At 39.4% G+C, this 5485-nt stretch overlaps 1 pseudogene; it reads left to right on the forward strand.

Annotated features, from left to right (window-relative positions):
- Window positions 1-350: 350 nt before the first annotated feature.
- LOC126285505 (5S ribosomal RNA) lies at window positions 351-468 on the forward strand (annotated as a pseudogene).
- Window positions 469-5485: the final 5017 nt, after the last annotated feature.

Below are 5485 nucleotides of genomic sequence, written 5' to 3' on the forward strand. Positions count from 1 at the left end.
CACCCGAGTTACATCTGAAATACTGTCCAGCTCTGGACCCGCCAATCTTAGGTCAGTGGTGGTATCCAGAGACTGACCTACAAGCATTGCGTCTGGGGCAGGATCTGGCGATCTGGAGACAAACCAACACGTACAGAAAATAGCTGGAGGAATTACGTCATTTTTAACAATCTTTTGTGAACCTTAAAATCCAGCAGACGTACCCTACTTTCCGAACCTATATATTTATCATGGCTGATCAGAAGCTTAAGAGAACACGGATTTGGGAGCAATTTGAAAGTAATGACAGGATGAAGGTTATGACTCCAAAATACTGACATGGATTGTTTACAGGACAATGGCAACACTGGGGCAACGGCCTTGCCGCAGTGGATACACCGGTTCCCGTAAGATCTCCAAAGTTAAGCGCTGTTGGGCGTGGTCGGGACTTCGATGGGTGACCGTCCAGACCGCCATGCGCTGTTGCCATTTTTCGGGTTGCACTCAGCCTCGTGATGCCAATTGAGGAGCTACTCGACCGAATAGTAGCGGCTTCGGTCAAGAATACCATCATAACGACCGGGAGAGCAGTGTGCTGACCACACGCCCCTCCTATCTGCATCCTCCTCTGAGAATGACACAGCTGTCGGATGGTCCCGGTAGGCAACTCGTGGCCTGAAGGCGGAGTACAATGGCAACACTGGTAGATGCCGACCTCGGGAAAGATCTGTATGGTTTTCCAGAACAATGCAGAAACACGCTACGCAATACTGCACTTACGACTTATAGTATAGACTGAAGAAACGCGAACCTATGTATATAGTAACTCAAGACCGAGACAAAGAGTTACACTCAGTGAAATACTGTAGCAAGCAGTAATAAAATACCGACAGCGGAATGTTACATACAAATGCTACACAGACTGAGCTGCATTTAGAAGAGTTGAAAGACATGAAAGGGAAGCAATGGTTCAGAATTGAGTTACAATTGCAACCTCTACCGAATGTTGCTAAGTCTGTACACTGAGCACGCCGTGAAGCAACCTAAGCGGAAATTTGAAAAGGTAATTAAATTTCAGGAAGAAGAAGTGAAAACTTTTATTTCTTTCCGATGGCACTGTAATTGTCAGCGATTGTAAATAACTTGAAAGAGCGGTTGAACGGATTCAATAATGATTTGGAGACACGATATAAGATCAACAACGATGAAAGTGCAGCAAGGATAATAGAAAGTTGTTGCATTAAATAGAATGATTCAGAAGGAATTAGATTAGGAAATGAGCTGTAGATCAATTTTGCTACTTGCGAACAAAATAACCGATGATGGCTGAAGTACAAACGATATAAAATACAGACTGATAACAGCTACAAAAGCGTTTCAGGAAAAGAGAAAGTTCTATCTGTATGGAGTTTTGCCTTTTACGGAAATTAACAGAGATAATATGTCGAATTCTAAAAGAAAGAAATTTATGACACAATTTGATTAAAACGACATATCCTGAGGCATCAAGTGATGTCTGTTTATGTAATAGACGAAAGCGTGGAGAGCTACATGAAACCAGTTTTCGGACTGAAGACCACACCGAGAATAAATGAAGAGCAAATTGTACAGGAAAAGCTTGAAAATGTGTTTCTATGGACGGAAGAGAGCAAGAAAAAAGAGGAAAAGGGGAAAGACGAGGAAAGAATAGAGGAAAGGTAGGAAACAACAAAGGGAATAGACGAATTGAAGCAGGGATGTGATACCTGCTGTCCAGTCAGGGAAGAAAACAAAGTAAGGAAAGAGTAGTAACTGTTCAGTCGTTACGACTTCAGCTCATTAAAATGTTCATTTTCGTATGCTAATGGAGTGAATGGTGTATCTATTAGCCAGAAATTGTGAGACATAGTCAGAAACGTTGAACGTTAACCATAGAAGTGCAGCTGCGTAGTAACCGGGTCATGAGAAAATGATACCTTGCTACATTTGACTCTAATGTAGTTCGACAACGCTCACACGTGCAGAAAGAATGATGTAATCGGAAGTGCTTGGGATAACAGTAAGCGTCGAAGGTTGCGGTCCGAAGAGTATCGCGCCACTGCCGAGAAGCCAGTCTGACTGCTTTGACCTCACGGATCGTAGATCATTTCTGTGTCTACCAATTTTTTTAATTTCTTCTTGTATCATTCCTACCCAAGGGTTTTTATCCTCAGTTACACAAAACAGATCGTATAACTGCAACACATGCTTAATATACGTTCAAAATTTTTGCCACAATGATAACAAGGAAGATTCACACAATGACAAAGTACAGTTGAATAAGTAATGAACTGGTTTAATGTTCAAATGTGTGTGAAATCTTATGGGACTTAACTGCTAAGGTCATCAGTTCCTAAGCTTACGCACTACTTAACCTAATTATCCTAAGGGCAAACACACACACCCATGACCGAGGGAGGACTCGAAACTCCGCCGGGACCAGCCACACAGTCCACGACTGCAGCGCCTGAGACCGAAAGGCTAATCCCGCGCGGCAGACTAGTTTAAAAACTTCACTATTTCTCATTACATTTCGAACGATAAAAAGTTGATTCTGTGTTAACTGGATACAGATGCTGTATGTCAGGTAAATGTATGTTACATAGCACAAGCCCCCAAATAGAACCCTGTGATACGCAATAAATATTGTCACAAATATCTATGATCTTTGAGAGACGACTGTTACTGAACAATTCTGTTATTAATAAAAAGGAAGAAATTGTTATTTAAATTAGTATATGACTTCAGTAAGCACATGAATAAATGATTAAAAGGTATTTATAATATTGTTAACTATACTAACTTTTATGGTTTTGAAGCGGCAACACTACCAACATTGGATGTTATGCTTGCACCGGTCATGGATATCATGTGTTCATAACTGCCTTGAGCCGCGCAAGGGAGTTTGGTATAAGAGCTGTCGGTTACAAAGCGAATTGTTTTGACTCGATTTTTTTTAGGTCATTATAGATTGTTTGGATTCTAATAATCACGGACGATTTAAAGATATTTGCAGTGTCTTGTTTTCGGTAATACTTTTAACCAGAACATGTCTGCATGTGAGTTAGTCGTACAGTAATACTCGTTCTGTTATCTGTTTATGTAGGGATGATATTCTGTTTATTGATCGATACAAGGTAGCTGCCGCACTCTTTGCCCTTCGCTGTTTCTTTTATTTGTTTCTCAAGTCCAAAGTATTTCTGCACGTAAACTCCAAAATATTTGGCAGACGCAGTCAATAATATGTCTCTGCAGAGGTGCTTGCAAATTCTGTGTTTTTGTATTACAAACACTTGCTTAACTTTCTTAGACATTTATTTTGACCCACCACGATGTAACCATTATCCAGGCAATACTAGAGCTGTTGGGAAATCGTCTTGAATATTCATTGCATTATTGTTGATGCACTGCTGTATCATCGGCGAATGTTAATTGGAATCAACTGTGGTATAGCACACAAATAGATACTGAATTGTATCGGTCCAAAAAGGAAATTCTGTGGTACTCTAACTCCCATGGGGTAAACGTCAGAGTTCGTATCACCCAAGAACACACCAAAACTAAATTCTTTGAGATACGAACAAATTACCTGATAACGGAAACTTCGACGTTTCAACTTTTGTAAGAAGTCCTTGCGACTTAATCTGTCGAAAGCTGTAGCAATGTCCAGATGTAAAGTTGCTGTGGGATTATTACCAATGCAACCACTTGCCATTGCGTCGAGTTTTCCTAACAATTGCAGGGGATATGTGATTTGAACTAATGCCGAACTGAGTATTTGGTAAGCAAGTGCTTTGTCATTGTGTGTTTACGGTCCGATGCATTACTTTCGAAATCGATGACAACAGCTTTATCAGTCAGCGGTTTTTGGATGACCCTGATTTATGATTTGTTTGGGTGTGCTATGGACCTTGGCATACATGCACTGAATGAGAAACTGTTTTAATTTTGATACAGCGTCAACTATGGCAGCCAAGAATTTTCGAGTACGTTCTTTAACACAGTGATGCTATATAGTTCTGTTAATTCCACATAAAGCAGTTAAATTGATTAGGTTAGAGTCTTAGCTATTTATAATATCTCTGTTATCGGAGTCAATGGGAACATTATTTAGCGAAAACTGAAAGACGTTTCCTTTCCCAGAATCACCATTGGTTATTAAATTTCCTCCAAATTTGAAACTCTGATTGAAATTGGACGACGTAGTTTCACCTCTTACGTAGTTTGGATATGAAGAACTAGGACAGTCATTTTTAGATTGTGGTTTACATCGTTATTACTTTATCTTCTTCTTAGTTCTCCGAATAGTCGCAACAACTGACAATGAATCTTCTTTTGTAACTAATAAGAAATTTTGTTCAGACTTTAGGGATCCAACAGTATATACAGGGCGGATCGTTTCGATCCATAATATGGAATAACTCGAGACAGAGACGAGGTGCAGCAAAATGTTGTAGGTAAAAGTTGTATATGGCAAAGAGCGTCACCCATTGCTACTAATGGCCGTGACTTTGAACGCTATTTTCTTGGTGATTTGGAGGTTAAAATGATTTTCTTAAATAGGGATCATAAATTTTAATAATAATTGGAAAGAGCGGCAAAATTTATGTATAAAATGATACATTATTCAAGGTCATGGTAAGATCCAGTGAAGGTAAAATAAGCAAATATTCTCATAGTTCTAGTAGGGATACAGAAAAATACAGTGTAGAGACAAATTGAAAGGGGCACTCGAAAGTTGAGTCCTGTTTTTTATATAAATTCCTACTTGTGAAGTAGTATTTGGATAGAACGAAGAGGGATTTCGTCTTCAATTTTTAATTAACGCTTTTATTGGCAAAAATAAATACACAATGACATATAAATGTCATGTTGACATTTGAAAGGCGGAAAAAACATAAATGAAACGTATGTCATTGATTTAAAAGTAGTTGGGTGGTCTCCCCGCTTCTGTTTCCTCGGGCTTCCATTTTGTATCTAACATCGCATTTTGCTGTAACGCACCTCTATTCCTACTTAATCCCTACTAGAAATAAATCATATTTGTTTACTTGACCTTAATTGAACCTTCTACAACCTTCAATAGTCTAACATTTTATACATAAAATTTGTCACTCTTCATTTTAAAATCTCACTTTCCCCTTGAAACTACCTTGAAGTCACGTTCATGGCCGCAGCCATTAATAATAATGAGTGATGCTCTTTGCTACCTACAACTTTTATCTAAAACGTTTTGCTGTGTCTCGTCTCTGTCCCTTATTATTCCAAATCATGGATTTAAATGTTCACCCTGTACACGAATAAGGATTGCGCTATTCCCAGAGCTTATTCTGTGGTCAAACATTATTAGTGGCTTGGACGGAAGGCTTTCTCCAAATCAAGAACACGGATTGAGGAAGGAACTTCTCGTACAATGTAGCTACCTTTTATCTCAGCCGGCAGGTGTGGCCGTGCGGTTCTAGGTGCTTCAGCCCGGAACCGCGTCACC

This window comes from Schistocerca gregaria, chromosome 8 (genome assembly GCF_023897955.1).
Source record: "Schistocerca gregaria isolate iqSchGreg1 chromosome 8, iqSchGreg1.2, whole genome shotgun sequence".
Classification (NCBI taxonomy): Eukaryota; Metazoa; Arthropoda; class Insecta; order Orthoptera; family Acrididae; genus Schistocerca; species Schistocerca gregaria.